The sequence below is a fragment of the Amblyomma maculatum genome, chromosome 1, assembly GCF_055883805.1.
Source record: "Amblyomma maculatum isolate TAMU_Amacu chromosome 1, ASM5588380v1, whole genome shotgun sequence".
Taxonomy (NCBI): Eukaryota; Metazoa; Arthropoda; class Arachnida; order Ixodida; family Ixodidae; genus Amblyomma; species Amblyomma maculatum.
Genome location: NC_139344.1, coordinates 406129561 through 406142943, shown reverse-complemented (window position 1 = coordinate 406142943; position 13383 = coordinate 406129561).

Genomic DNA, 13383 nt, shown 5'->3' with positions numbered 1-13383 from the left:
AACTCAGACGTGGCGTGTGAAAAATAATTTACCGTCATTACGATACCTGCCAGCACGAAATTTAGAGCGCAGCTCATCACCTATTTCAGCTTTTCGATAGACTGAGGCAAATAATTTTGGCAAGACATGTATGTACAATTACAGACAACTTCTTATTTTTCACACATATTCCATATCAACTAGTTCCTCTTCGCGAGCGACAGATACTGGGCCTTTTTATTTTGCTGTAAACCACTGCGTTAAGAGAATAGGTGTCCGTGTGCTGTGCGATGTCAGTGCACGTTAAAGGTGCCCAGGTAGTCGAAATAACTCCGGAGCCCTCCACTACGGCTCCCCCTTTTCTCTTTTCACTTTCACTTCCTTCCTTTACGGAGCGGTTAAGGTGTCCACAAACAGGTGTGACAGACTGCGCCTTTTTTTCTGTGAACCAATTATTATTGTTATTGGATCTGATTAATTACCTAACCACATCCACCATTTTGTCACTTACACACTTTCCTTGAAGCTCTATCCTATGGTACTATTCTCTTTTGGCTGCGGAAGTGGTTACGAGGGATAACGGTGACGCTGACGATTACGTTACTAGTTACACGCAGGGACGAGCGCCAAGGAGCTGCGCTCTAAACTTCTGAGAGAATTGTAGAATCTACACTGCAGAAGTGTGAAAGCCTAAGCTTTGCTGCTGCACACGGTGCATCACGTTCACTCTCATCATTATCAACTCAATGCGCCATCATTATCATTGCTAATGTCATCATTGTCATAATCACGAACTGCGGCGTCATTCTCATTGCACTATCATCTTCGCGGTAGACAAGGAGAATTATGGTGTGCGTTTGACGATCCCGGACGTGGCTCGGCAATAAAGATATAAAAAAAGTCGCGGGTGTGGCTCAGTTGGTTTGATAAAAAGTGGCGCCCAGTTCATCAGGACCAGGCGATTTTCCAGCGGCCAAGTCATCTATCACATTTTCTATCTCTCACATGCTGATGGGCATCTCCAAGCTTGCTTTCAAAGTGTCAGCGGCTCTTGGCATCAGTGGCAAAAACTCTTTTTCAAATCCATCCTTCACTCACCTTACGTGACCTACACTGAAAAAATGTGTACGAAATTACAGGTATTTAAAAAAAAAATTCTGTTCTCGCACAGAGAATATCGTTCTAGTTCGTTGACCGAAATATGTTCACGAAAAAAAAAAAAAAGTCTTTTTTCTGTTCTCGAGCCGAAAATTTGATTGGTCGGCAGACAATTCGATATGTTTTTGCCGTCTGTTCTATTTTCTACAGCAACCTATTTTTACATTAATAGCAGGTAAATGCTGAATAGAAAGCTAAATGGTATGGCAACCCCGAAGACACTGTCCGACAATCCGCGACGTAACAACTTCGATTCGAAAGTAACTAACTTGTGGCGCCACAATGAGGTCCGTTGGATGTAGCTATGACCATTTATTAGGCCAAACGAGAAGAGAGCTTGTCTCCCTGCTATAGTGGTATCTGCTATGTGCTTTTCCATTTGCCTTTACGGAGGCTGGACGACTGCTGTTGCGCGGCCAACTTTATGACTGCCATCCAGTATTGCCAGCACCGAGAGATATTCGTGACGTGGAGTTAGCAAGGCGCTTTCGCCATAAAAATGGTGTCCATTGAGAAATTGGCGCTTAACGCAATTTTATTGTTGTTACAGGCAGAAAAACATGTGACATGAAAGACAAGTAAAAAATATATATTTGCATCAATATTTTAACTGCGGTAGAAAACAAAATTGAAAAATAAAAAACAAAAGCGTCATATAACAAAAAAGTATGTCAATTTACAAAACTTTTCTATCAGTTTTAAAGAGACAAAATTAAAATTACAAAAAAACTAAAACAGAAAACAGCAGAACTGAAAATTTCTGGTAAGACAGCTGCCAGAAAATTTCTACGAACGCCCTTTGTATCTCCTCCCCGTCGCCTGTGACCCCATTGCTGGTGTTTATCTCTTTTATCTCATTCTTCATTGCGCGCCTCTTTTCCTCTCCCAATGCACGCTTGGTGGGCTCTTTGGAAAATAATCTTTCTGCCCGTGCTCTAAAGACAGCCCCTTTGTACTTGCATATATCTATAGCCTGTAGGTGGTTTTTAACCTGTCTGATATTTTCTTCATATATTGCCCTTGTTGTGCACTAAGTTTAATCAAAGGTCAAGCTCACCTTGCAACTCTTTCTCTTTAATCTTTTCTTTCCTATATAACGAACCCGATCTCTCAATTGCGTGTATCTTAAACTCTCCTTTTATATGCTCACATGATTCAACTATTGTTTCAGGTTCCACTTTTAACACGATTTTTATCCGTCGCTGCACAGTAGCTACAAAACTGTCATCTATGAGTAGACTGTCGTTAAGATTCATTAAATCCTAGTTAAACCACGACTTCGCTTCCTTGGATCCACCTGGTCCCCCAGCTTACGAAGTTTGACCAATGTCGTTTCTGACCGTCTTTTTGGTGTATTTGATGTTTTGATGTGAGCTCCAGTACCCGGACTTACACACGTTCAGGGATTGGACCTGTCTCAAGAGACAATGTAATTTTCGGCAGCGCGCTTTGGTGATGTTCATATTGTCACGTAGTGGTGACAAGGTCGACGACACAAATGAAGGGGTCGATGATTGCACTAAAGAAACCTTTATTTGGGCTGACTTACGCCCGCAAAAGAACTAAGCAACTCGGCGGCGGCGATAGCAACAAACGCGCTCGTCGGTCGTCGAACAAAGAATGCCCGTCACACTCGGCAACGCTCAATTTAAAGGCTGCACAGAACAATCTAGATAACGTCGCAAACAGCTACCAGCACGGGCTGGAACATTGTGGAAAGACACCCGAGTGGCCGGAACCTTCGAGACAGATCTCGGTGCATCTTGCGCTACAACAAAACTGATAAAGGTGTGACTCGCGACATCGAGCATTAACAAACAAAGATTACGGAACTGATACGCGGTCCAGAATCAGAGTCATAAGCCTGTATGCCGGCGGCTGTTAAAAAACAACAAATACTGTTTTGAAGGTTTCGCGGCATTACTCCCCCCTTAAGAAAACATCGCCTCGATGTTCCAAAACAAAGAAACCTAAACATAAACACTGCCAACGCCACAGATTCTTTAACGCGCGTAATATGGCTTCAGTCGTACAACATGTACAATTTCTGGGTGTGCGCGTCGCCGTTGTGATGCTGACGTTCCGTCGGGAATGACTTCATAGTCCAGTGGTCCGACGCGGCGAAGGATTTTGTATGGCCCAAAGTATCGACGCAGCAACTTTTCACTTAATCCGCGACGCCGAATTGGTGTCCAAACCAGCACTTGGTCTCCTGGATTGTACTCTGCGTGGCGTAGTCGTAAATTGTATCGTCGGCTGTCGGTGCGCTGTTGGTCTTTAATACGCAGCCGTGCGAGTCGTCGGGCTTCCTCTGCACACTGCAGGTAGGCGGCGACGTCAAGGTTGTCTTAGCTGGTTACGTGCGGCAGCATTGCGTCGAGCGTCGTCGTGGGCTCCCTGCCGTACACAAGCTTAAACGGGGTCGCTCTGGTCGTCTCCTGGACTTCCGTGTTATACGCAAACATCACGTACGGCAAGATGGCGTCCCAGGTCTTGTGTTCAGCGTCGACGTACATAGCGATCATGTCCGCGATCGTTTTGTTCGGGCGCTCCGTAAGGCCATTGGTCTGGGGATGGTATGCAGTTGTTCGTCGATGGCTTGTGTGAATGTATTCCAGGATGGCTTGCGTCAACTCTGCCGTAAACGCCGTTCCCCTGGTGTGATGAGCACTTCTGGGGCGCCGTGTCGCAAGAAAATTTGTTCGACAAAAAATTTGGCGACTTCTGCCGCGGTACCATTTGGTAGTGCTCTTGCTTCGGCGTAACGGGTAAGGTAGTCAGTGGCCACGATGATCCACTTGTTACCCATAGACGAAGCTGGAAAGGGGCCGAGGAGATCCATCCCAATTTGTTGAAAGGGCAGGTCTGGGGGCGGAATCGGGTTTAGTAGTCCTGCTGGTCTGATAGGCGGCGTTTTGTGTCGTTGGCACTCACGACATGTCTTCACGTAGTGGGCAACTTCGGCAGGCAGTCGCGGCCAGTAATAATTCCCCTGGATTCGACGCAACGTGCGCGCAAATCCGAGGTGGCCTGCTGTGGGCTCATCGTGCAACGCCTGCAGAATTTCTTGCCGAAGGGTTTTAGGCACTACGAGAAGCTGCGCGGTCTTGTTGGCTGCGAAGTTCTTCTTCACGAGGAGGCCATTGCTTAACGTGAAGGATGATAAATGTCGCCTGAACACACCAGGAGGGGAAGCGTTCTTTCCTTCCAAGTAATCGGCTAGCGCTTTCAGCTCAGGGTCTGATCGTTGTTGTTCTGCGAACCTGCTGGCGCTTACCGGTCCCAAAAAGGCGTCGTCGTCATCGTCCTTCGGGGGAGCATCGAGGGGAGCGCGGGATAAGCAGTCTGCGTCGGAATGCTTCCGGCCCGACTTATAGACTACAGTCATGTCAAATTCTTGAAGTCGTAGGCTCCATCTGGCAAGGCGGCCGGAAGTATCTTTCAAATTAGCCAGCCAGCAGAGCGCGTGATGGTCGCTTACCACCTTGAATGGCCGGCCGTATAGGTATGGACGAAACTTAGAAGTGGCCCAGATGATTACAAAGCACTCCTTCTCGGTCGACGAGTAATTGACTTCGGCTTTTGTGAGGGACCTGCTAGCGTAGGCGATTACTTTCTCCTGTCCGGCACTCTTCTGGACGAGAACGGCTCCTAGGCCCACACTGCTCGCGTCGGTGCGAATTTCGGTCTCGGCGTTTTCATCAAAGTGGCCAAGTGCAGGAGGACATTGCAGGCGGCTCTTAAGTTCGTCGAAGGCTTCTCCTTGCGGCGCTTCCCATTTAAAAGGTACGTCAGCCTTTGTAAGCTGCGTCAACGGTTCGGCGATCCGCGAAAAGTTTCTGACAAATCGTCGATAATAAGCGCACAGCCCAAGGAATCGGCGCACAGCTTTTTTGTCGGCAGGCGTTGGGAATTGTGCGATTGCAGCTGTTTTATCCGGGTCTGGGCGAATACCGTCCTTGCTAACGATGTGACCTAGGAACCGGAGTTCTTCGTAGGCGAAGTGACACTTCTCTGCTTTTAGCGTTAGTCCCGATGACTTGATGGCTTTCAGCACTGTCTGTAGTCGTTTTAGGTGGTCTTCAAAGTTTGACGAGAAGACAACGTCGTCCAAATATACCAAACAAATTTGCCACTTCAAGCCTGCCAGGACTGTGTCCATAACGCGTTGAAACGTGGCTGGTGCGGAGCAGAGGCCAAATGGCATCACCTTGAACTCATAAAGGCCGTCCGGTGTGATGAATGCGGTCTTCTCGCGATCTCTTTCGTCGACCTCAATTTGCCAATATCCGCTCTTCAGGTCCATCGATGAGAAGTACCTTGCATTGCAGAGCCGGTCGAGAGTGTCGTCGATGCGGGGAAGCGGGTAGACATCCTTCTTCGTTATGCTATTCAAGCGGCGGTAATCAACGCAGAAGCGAAGTGTGCTGTCTTTCTTCTTCACCAAAACGACTGGTGCCGCCCAGGGGCTGTTCGATGGCTGAATTGCGTCATCACGCAGCATTTCCTCAACTTGATCACGAATGTCCTGCCGTTCTCGCGGCGATACACGATAAGGGCTTTGGTGCAGAGGTCGGTCGTGTTCGCCCGTTATAATGCGGTGCTTGGCCAGTGGTGTTTGCCGTACCTTCGATGATGACGAGAAGCACTCCCTGTAGTTTCGAAGAATACCGCGAATCCAGTTTTTCCTGCTGTGGGTCAATGCTAGGTTGATGTCAAATGTGAGCTGACGTAATTGGTCCGGTGCGTCTTCCAGTGGTTGGTCGTGGAGGGCGAATACGGCTTTGAGGTCCGCTAATCCGTCGAGAAAAGCGATGGTCGTGCCCTTGTTGAGATGCCGGTATTCTTCAGTGAAGTTTGTTACCAGCACCTGAGCTTGTCCTCTCCGGAATTTCGCGATGCATCTTGCGATGCTGATACCTCGTTCCAAGAGCAATTGGATATTTCCTTCGACGATGCCTTCAGCGGTTTCGATTTCTGTGCTACCTACGCTGACGGCGACGCTTGATCGGGGCGGCACGGTCAATTCTCCGTCGAGGACGTTTAGGGCGACATGTTGCGTCGAAGTCGTCGTAGCAGGTATGGATTTGTCTGCAGAGAGCTTGATGAGCTTGGATCGGAGGTAGATGATAGCTCTATTTTCATTTAGGAAGTCCATGCCAAAAGTCACATCGCGGGAACACGGCTGCAAGACCACAAAGCTGGTGGGGTAAGTACGCCCATTTACGGTTATTCTTGCAGTACATCGTCCCGATGGAGTAATCAGGTTGCCACCTGCGGTGCGAATCAGCGGGCCATCCCAAGCGGTTGTAACTTTCCTGAGATGGGAGGCTAACGGTCCACTGATGACTGAATAGTCAGCTCCGGTGTCTACAAGGGCAGTGACTCTGTGACCGTCGATATCAACTTCAAGGTCACTTGCTCGCGTCCTCGCATTGCACGTGGGCCTTAGTGTCCGATCTCGGCTCCGTCGTTTTTTCAGGTCATGGCCGGGGCATACCGTTGTTACTTCGCTGGGCGGCGGTGTCTTCTTGCACTCTGGTCGTGTTGTCGTCGATGACGTCGTGTAGAGCGGCAGTGAAACGGCTGCGTCGTCGTTAGTGGTCGTCGGCGGCGGAGGATCTTCGTCTTTTCGCCGTTGAGCAACCTCACCTCCAAAGGTTGCTGCCTTTAGTTTCCCCTGCGGGGGCTAGGAGACCGTCCTTGCACGTAACCGCGGCCCGGCGACGCAAATCGGGCATTGTACGGTGATGGGGAGCGTGACAGACGCCTTGGCGACGAGTGCTTTCCGCTGCACAGGAAGTCGTTGATTTCCTGTGGTCGTTCGCCAGGACGGGGTCGTGGGGCGTCGACAGCGAAACCACGGAGGCCGATCCGCCTGTACGGGCAGTGACGGAGGATGTGTCCTGCCTCACCACAATGGAAGCAAAGCGGTCGGTTGTTTGCTGTCCTCCAGGCGTCGCACTTTCTGGGGCTTGGGGGTCGTTGGTAGGCTAGGCGGGCGGGGACCAAGGGGCGGCTTTCGGAAGCAGGATGGTAGCGACGAGGGCTTGGGAGGTCGCGTCGGGGTGCAGGACGACATAATGCAGCTGAATAGTCCATCGCTGCTGATTCATGCTCTGGAGCCGTCGGAGCCGTCGCTTTAGGAACGCCCAGCGCCTGCTGAACTTCTTCACGGACGACGTCCGCGAGCGTCGCCACCTGGGGTTGTTGCGATGGTGGCAGCATTCGGCGGAGCTCCTCTCGCACGATCTCCCGGATGAGGTCCCGAAGGTTCTCTCCGCTTGCAGATGCGCTGAGGTAGCGGCATGAGTAGTCTGGTTAAAGCGGTTGCTCGTAGTGGCGCATCCGGGTGTCCAACGTCTTCTCGATGGTCGATGCTTCACTTTCAAATTCTTCCACAGTTCTCGGCGGGTTCCGGACAATACCCGCAAAGAGCGACTCTTTAACACCTCGCAATAAATGTTTGACTCGCTCACCTTCGGTCATATTAGGGTCGGCGCGGCGAAAAAGGTGCTTCATCTCCTCAACGTACGCCAGGACAGGCTCGTTAGGGAGTTGAAGTCTTGACTGAAGGAGGGCCTGGGCTGTTTCCTTTCGGACGACGCTTGAAAAGGCAGTCAGAAACGCTTCCTTGAAAGTCTCCCAATCCTTTATAGTTGCCTCATGATTTTCGAACCAAACTCGGGCATGTCCTTGAAGAACAAAGTAGACTTGCCTAAGTTTCGCGGCGTCGTTCCAGCCGTTGAATTCTGCCACACGATCGAAAAGGTCCATCCAGTCTCCCGCATCTTCATCCGGTCGTCCAGGGAAGCAGGGGGGCTCACGGGGCTGGACGAAAACAACCGGTGCTGTAGGCTGGGCCATTGTCAGCGTCGATGCCTTCCGAGATCGAATGGGGTCGCAGCAGACCGTGTTCGGGTTGCAGGCCTTGGAGTCGGCGGCTGGCTCGGTGACCTGTAGGCTGGTCTTCCAGGGCGACAGGAAGACGGCTTGGGTCTTCGCTTGAAGGATCAAAGGCAGCACCTCCACCAGATGTCACGTAGTGGTGACGAGGTCGCGTAATTCCGTCTTCTCAACGGTTGGGTCCAGCAACTTCTTTCTCCTCACTCATTACCGCTCAGCGGGTTAAATGGCGATAGTTACCAAAAGGTGTCTCTGAACGCAAACTAAAGGTAACATACACTCACTGAAGGCAGGAAATGATTACGGTGAAGGTTAATTGATTAGTGTCACCATTGTCATGCCATCATCTCGTGGCTCTGTTCACAGCTGATTTTGCTGCTATTAAGAAATAAAAACACTAATTATTGTAACCTAAAGGGGAACACTCCCCAGGAATGAGCGTGGTAGTTTTTTTATAATGCTGCGGCAAAAACAAAACTAAAAAAAAGAAAAAAAAAGTTACTATTACAGGACTCGAACATCAGTTTTACGCGCTTAGTACTGAGGTAAGTAGTGTCAAAAACACTACTTATTGTAACCTAAAGGGGAACACTGCCCAGGAACGAGCTTGGTAGATTTTTTTTTTTTTTATATAATGCTGCGGTAAAAACAAAACTAAAAAAAAGAAAGAAAAAAGGTTACTATTACAGGATTCGAACATCAGTTTTACGCGCTTAGCGCTGAGGTAAGTAGTGTCAATCCATTGCACCACTGAAGCAACGAGCTTTGCTTGCTTTACACCCGCTATTATTCATTTTTACAATATTTCCGCTATCTGCCGCCAGATGACGCTGCTCAGAGGACCCTACCGTTGAGGGAACGGAATCACGCGACGAGGTCGACGACACAAATGAAGGGGTCGATGATTGCACTAAAGAAACCTTTATTTGGGCTAACTTGCGCCCGCAAAATAACTAAGCAACTCGGCGGCGGCGATAGCAACAAACGCGCTCGTCGGTCGTCGAACAGAATGCCCGTCACACTCGGCAACGCTCAATTTAAAGGCTGCACAGAACAATCTAGATAACGTGGCAAACAGCTACCAGCACGGGCTGGAACATTGTGGAAAGACACCTGAGTGGCCGGAACCTTCGAGACAGATCTCGGTGCATCTTGCGCTACAACAAAACTGATAAAGGTGTGACTCGCGACATCGAGCATTAACGAACAAAGATTACGGAACTGATACGCGGTCCAGAATCCGAGTGATAAGCCTGTATGCCGGCGGCTGTTAAAAAACAACAAATACTGTTTTGAAGGTTTCGCGGTAATATGTGCACAAATACAGAATTTTAGGGGGAGCATTGGAGGCCGCAGCGGCGAGCGTAACGGTCCACTATGGTCGCCGCCTGCTGCAGGTTGGCCTTAATGTTTCCGAGGGAGCTCTGCGTCGCCCACAAGGTGATGTCCTCATGCTGCACACCGGCGACAGCCCCGAGCTGGGCTGACAGGTGCATCATGGCCAGATTGAATAACAGGGGAGGGAGCACCGCGCCCCGAGGTGTACTCCTGGTTCCTAGGCGAAAATGACCATGCTCCGTATCGTGGATTCGAATGAAAAATTGTCGGTCTGTCAAGAATTTCCGAATGTATTGAAACGCGTTTCTGTCGCAGTTTGGAAAAGATAGGTGAGAATGATCTCATGTGTGACATTGTCGAATGCTCCCTTCAAATCCAAGCCCAGTACGACCTTGTCATTGTGGGGGCGTTCGACGGGGTCGAGGACAGCCCGACTGAGTTGTAGCAAGACACCCTGTGCAGATCAGTGTGGGCGAAATCCGAACATGGTGTCTGCGAAAATATGTTGGGATTCCATGAACTTGGACAACCTGTCACATCCCATCGTCTCCATGAGCTTGGCCACACAGGACGATAGGACGGAGGATCTCCGTGTTTATGGCCTTATCAGCTTTAGGAATGAAGGCGACCAGGGCGGTCTTTCAGTCTATGGGGTGTGGCACCTCCCCAACCCAGAGTGATTTAATATAATCCAATAAAGATAGGTATGCCGGGTCGGAGAGGCTGGCTAATAATTTGACTGCAATTTTGTCCTGACCCGGAGCTGTGCCACGTTTCATTTTGGCCAGAGTCACCCTCAGGTCATGGAGCTGGAACGGTTGATCAGCTCAATGTTCTCAAATTCTGCATAAGAGTACGCCGGCCCGCGAGGTTCTTCGGTACACAAGTACTGGTCCCGAAGTTTGTGCGCTGAGTGGGTTGTGTTGCCGTGAGAGTTGCGTATTGCTTTTTGGAGGTGTTTTTGAGTTTCCATGCGTGTTTGCGTTGGATCAATTAGGGCTAGAAAGAGCCGCCAGGTGTTCTGGCTAGACATCTGACGAGCGGCCGTATTGCATCAGCCCACCCATCAGTTAGAGTAGGCGAGCTGGGCCGCATACTCAGCCTCTCGCTGGGTGAGCTCGGAGATGCGACCTTTAAGTTTCGGTTGTGCTTCTGCCGGCGCCACCGAGAGATGAGGCGATTCCGGGCCTCCCACAGGTGAAGGAGGTGGTTGTACACCTCCGAGACCGCCTCTAAGAACTGAATTTGAGTTTCGGAGGAGCGAAGGCTAGAGATTGATTGATTGATTGATTGATTGATTGATTGATTGATTGATTGATTGATTGATTGATTGATTGATTGATTGATTGATTGATTGATTGATTGATTGATTGATTGATTGATTGATTGGAATATTTATTGTGTGCATGGGAATTCTCGGAGTTGTGGGTGTTCCCCCTATTCCGGCAGCCCAGTGGCCTGCGCCGCAGCTTGGGCCCTGCGAACCAGTCCTTGTTGTTGGTCGGGGTCCTCGCTTGGCAGAATGGCCTGCCACTGCTCCAAATTTTGATTAGGAAGTTTATCGATAAAGGGATTTTGTTGCATGCCCACGTAATGTGAAAAGCCGTAAGAACAATTTTTGGAACCAAGATTGGTAGCCTTGTCATGTATGGATGTCGTAGTGTTATAATTTTGCCTGAACTTGGTCCAATTAGTCCCCCGGGTTAACAAGTGCGGCCGGTTACGATGCAAAGACGTTTTGCGGCTGGCGCATGCCTTTGTAACCAGTCGAATTCATTATTCGACTTGGTACCTTCACCTGCGGAAGCAAGACGAGGATGCACTCGACATCATCCTCCACAAAAAAAAAAAAAAAAAAAAAAAAAAAAAAAAAGTGGGCTCTCAACCTCCCCGTGAACTTCTCCAATCAGCGTCTCCTGGGGCTGGGCATAATGAACACATTTTGGGAGCTGCGGGAAGCCCACTTGGCCAACCAGTATACGCGTCTCTCGAAGGCATCGTCGGGTCGCCGTGTCCTTGCCCGACTACACATCCAACATAACACTCTCATGGAAGAGTGCGTACGCATTCCATCACAGTGGAGGCGCGCCCTCGACGTGCGCACTCCTCCTGCGGACATGACCCGAGAGGACCATAATGATCAGTGCCTGGCGCGGACGGAAGCCCTGGCTCGCCCACTGTGGATTAAAACCCGGCGTATTTTACATGAACGTCTCCTGCCCCTCCCCGCCCCCCTCTTCCCCATGGAGGATGGTATACAGCCTGAGTCGTCCACCATGTCTAAGACAGTAAACACCTCCTCATTTCAGTTGCTGAAAGCCTTTCAGAAACGTTGCACACGGCAGCGCAAACTTCTGACGGCCGCGCACTGCGGACAGAGATGCTATCCGTGCTACTACACATCCGCAGGTTCCCACACAATCTCAAAAAAAAAAAAAAGAAACAAACTGTCCCAGAATTACGACGAAAAAATTGTGTTTTCTGCACACAAAAAGCTATCAAAGCTTCGCAGAATAACTGGCTTGTGGGCATACGCAGAGATTGTGGCAAGAAGTACAAGCCGAATTTGTCTGAATGCGCTGGTGCGTGGTCTGTCAAATCCCCCTAAGTTGCTTAAAAGCTAATGAGGACGCGTAATTAGAGAGAACCTGCTTTGAAGAACGCCAACTCGGGCCTCTCCTTTCATATTGGAGGGTAACATTAGAATCGGCCTGATATTACATGTAAATTCACGTTACCCCTATGCCACGCATGCGCGCTCATTCGGCTCGGCTAGGGCGGAGCTTTATATGTGGGCTGGTAGCTTGCGCTATGGCGTCATATCCTTAAAGGCGGAGCTTAACTGTCCCCCATAAGTTTGAAGCGGCAGGTTCACGAAACCCCAAATTAAGCCACTGCTCACCCATGCGTTTAATCACAAGTTGGGTCACAGGCGTAACAAGGCAAAATAAGTCTGCGCTTCCATCCAGGTTTAAACCGAGCTAAACCACAGCTAGTTTTTGTTTTCGCTGTGCAGCATCTATATAGATATCTTCTAATACTTTTACGTATGGTTTGCCTACACCTTGATTCCGTAATGTCGGCATCCCTGCCGAGGTTTCAGCTGAGTCAAATGCTTTTTCGTAAACTCTGTGTCGAGGTAGGTTATGTCCCGAGTCCTTTTCTATCGCATGGTGAGTGCGGATATGATCCATGGTCTAGTATCCTTAGTGAAGGCGTGCCTGCTGGTCAATTGGTTGATTACAATCAGTGGTATTCCTGATTCTATTAGCGATTACTTTATAAATACCTTATCGTAACGTATACTAACTGATCAGCGTGTGATTTTTGAAGTCCTTGACGTCCCCATTGTTATGGATTAGGATTATGTTAGCGTTCTTCCAAGATTCCGGTACTCTCGGTGTCATGAGGCATTGCCTATAGGGTGTGGCAATTTTTTCAATAACAATCTCTCCATCGTCCTTCAACAAATGTGCAGGTACGTAATCCTCCTCAGCTGCACCCCCCTTTATCATTCTTATGCATACTTTAATTCTTTATTCGCTACCGAACGAAAACCTGATCACTTTTCACTATACTGCTAATCTAATTACTGCCATAATTACTTTGGCTACTGTACAAATCACTGTAGAATTCCTCAGTTATTTTACTATCTTATTTATAATGGTATTGCATTGCTCGCTTTGTCTCTTAGCGCATAAGTCCGTTTGCTTGTTTATTTCCTTCTTTTCTGCCGGTTCCTATATTCCGCTTGACCACTTTTAGGTATACTACCAAGCAAGTTCAATTCTCCCCATATAATACTTTCATATTTTAGATACCTTACGATTAATGATTAGCTCTGATAACCCTACCACTTATATTTTGTCTGTTGGTTTGGCGGTTTTTTTCATCCTACCACTTGTTCCTACAGCGCACTCAGTAATAATCTACCGAAAATTAAGATTTATTGCTTCAATAATAAAGTCACCTTATTCGTTTAAAGCCGAATATATTTATTCA